Genomic DNA, 3,001 nt, shown 5'->3' with positions numbered 1-3,001 from the left:
TGAGCCTCTTCACCACAGAGAGTAGAGTGGGTGGTCCCTAATCAAAAGTGCCCTGAGTTGCTTGGGTTTAAACTATGAGTCTGACCAATTGTGGAGACAAGAATTGCATTCAAAGAATTAGACCTAAAATAATTGATAATGTTTATTGAAAGGTATATGTGTCACCTTGAACTATAGTCATTGTATATACTCAAACACTGGATGAATTGACTAAGTGTATATGTCACCTCCAAAATGTATGCATGGACTGAGTGTGATAGAATTAGAAGGAGAAGAGGCACTAAGGATGGAACCTTTATTAGCTGGATTAATGTTACATCAGAAGGACTCCAGCCAGGTATGGTGGTGCACACCCCTACACATTCAGCCATAGCACTTGGGAGGTGAAGGCAGGAGGATCAGAACTTCCTGGTCATCCTCAACTACATAAAAGTTTAAGACCACCCAGACTACATGCGAGAGACTAGTCTCAGCTTAAGACAAGTCCTGAGGAAGAGGTATCTGGGAGTGGCCAAAGAAACAACTCAAAAATCAGTGATGGGTGCAAGTTGACAACTCTGTGGTCTGCTCAAGATAACCCTCTAGACAGCTCTATAGGCAGTGCATGGGTTTTCTGACCAAAGTCAGAAAACCTGCTAGAAAAATTCTAAAAGAGCTGAGATAGCTCTTGGTTTTTCTGACCCAAGTCAGAAAAATTCTAAAAGCTTAGCTTTCTGGATAGCTCAGGTCTTGAGACAAAAGCCCAGTCTTTTATTTGTATATCAATTCTAACATTTGCCCTCTGTTCCGTTTTGATTATCCCACAAATCAGCTTTTTATGGCCCTAACCCCTTGATTCTTAGAAAAAGACAACAAGTACATTATTTAACATAGTAAGACCTATGCAGTTCTCTGGGCACAGCATTTGTAGTTGCCAAATATAGACATAGGGACTTTTCTGTGAGACAGTTCACTTTCTTTTTCCAACTCCTTCACTGCCTCAGCTTGGCTGTCCTGGAACTTGATCTGGAGACAGATCTTGACTGAGCTCAGAGATCTGCCTAACTTTATTAACACAAACAATAGGCTTAGCTGTGTGGAATCTTTGGTAGGTGAGATTCTCAGTACCTTACTTCCCGGTGCTCCTTTATTACTTGAACCATGAGCCTTATTTTTTAACTATTCCTTTTGCTTTACTGACTCATTAGTGCAGCTGCCTCTGTTCCTATAGGTCCATGAAGCCCCTCATACAATTCATATTGTATCTTTATATTTTGCATAGTTGAGAAATCTTGTTTATATATTCTTGAACTCATATTTTCAGAGTTCTTTCCTACAACCTTAATGGCTGTCCTGAAAGTCACAGTATTACCATTTTGCCAAGAAACATTAGACACATTGTTACCTCCCAGACTCATACTATTTCTAACTTATCATGGACTCATTAACCTTGACAGGGAGAATATTCCCATAACATGAAAATATGTATATTATTAAGCAAATTAGCCTTATACCTACAACAACCATAGCAATCACTAAGAACCAAGTTCCTGTGGCTCTGCTCCAGGGGCAGGAACCATGTCACACTGTCCCTTCCTCAACCATGCTAGCCCTGGCAGCTACACAAGTCCTTGAGCCTTTCTGCTCTCTCTTTCAAAGGATGGCAGTATGAAATCCAGAAAAGGGCTCCCTCTATTGCTAACACCTCAGTTAGAGAATTGTAGCCTCCCAAATGGAAAAATAAATTTCTGTGACCTGTTTGCCAGCCATTCTGTAATGCCAAGCTACAGAAGCCAGAACAGACTAAGGCATGATGTCCATTTTATCAATCCTTACTTTCACTAGGCATATTGAGGCACAAAGACTAACTAACTAGCTCAATGTTGCATGTGTAGTTCTCTCCAGTCTGTCAGTCAAACTATGCATAGAAGAATATGCATACCTATCTGCAATGCTATGCTTCTTCATACAGAAAGAGCTAAAAAGGAATGCAATGTAAGCCTGTACCAAGGAAAAGCAGTGGCACACACTGAGTGGTTGGGGGTAGGGGAAGTGTCTGTCTGTGGAGGATACATGTCTTTCTTCGGTGGGGAGGGGGAGAATCTGAGAAGGATACCTGTCTTCCTTCGGATGTGGAGGAGGGCACAGTTCTTTGTTATCTAAAGGTTTCTTAAATTGGCTTGGGGTTCGTCTCATGAAAGAGTACAGTTCAGGATTCTGACCACCAAGCTGGAGAAGCAGAGTCTGTGAGGACCCATGTGGCTTGTGAGAAATAAATAGAAATTTCTATTTAGCAGCACAACACTAAGCAGGCTGTGTGACTACGGTCATGTCTCCTAACTTCCTGGCTTGCATATTTCTCTTGTTTCAAAGGTCAGGCTTTGGAGCACATTGTCTCTGAGGTCTTAAGGTCTGATTCCCTGATATCTCCCTGAACAATTAGGCCACTTGCAGCTCAGTTCCCATGTGTGTGTGTTGCTCCTCTGACTCAGCATCTGCCTTGACCCATCCATCATCTCCCACTGTTCTGACACCATCTGTTGTCCTCAAATGTCCTGATAGCCCAAGAATGTCCGTTTTACACAAGTGGGTTCTCCTATGTAAGATGAGGCTCTGCATAGGAAAAACATGTTATTAGTAAAGCAGACAAATACATTCATTCTACAATGACATTGTTCTGCTAGAAGGATCTTAATTTGGGGCAGGTTACATGGCTCAGTAGATAGAGGTGCCTGCTGCCAAGTCTCTCTCTCTCTCTCTCTCTCTCTCTCTCTCTCTCTCTCTCTCTCTCTCTCTCTCTCTCTCTTTCTCTCTCTCTTTCTCTCTCTCTCTCCCTCTCTCTCCCTCTCTCTCCCTCTCTCTCCCTCTCTCTCTCTCTCTCACGCACACACACATCTGCACACACATACAACAAATAAATAAGTAGATATAAAAATAAATAAGTAAAAATGTAAGAAATATTTATCTCAAATTATCTTCTTTAAGCTACCCATTATTAAAATTAAATACATTTATTTGTTGT

At 41.5% G+C, this 3,001-nt stretch overlaps 1 non-coding gene across 1 annotated transcript; it reads right to left on the bottom strand.

Moving 5' to 3' along the window:
- Positions 1-604: 604 nt before the first annotated feature.
- Positions 605-666, bottom strand: LOC115031991 (U7 small nuclear RNA). Its single transcript, XR_003837642.1, has one exon. It is a non-coding gene; the product is annotated as a U7 small nuclear RNA (small nuclear RNA).
- Between the last annotated feature and the right edge of the window lie 2,335 nt (positions 667-3,001).

Source organism: Mus caroli, unplaced genomic scaffold, assembly GCF_978045245.1.
Source record: "Mus caroli unplaced genomic scaffold, Mus_caroli_1 scaffold_11, whole genome shotgun sequence".
Taxonomy (NCBI): domain Eukaryota; kingdom Metazoa; phylum Chordata; class Mammalia; order Rodentia; family Muridae; genus Mus; species Mus caroli.
Note: the sequence above shows the minus strand (reverse complement) of the source record. Positions and strands in the feature narration are given on the sequence as shown.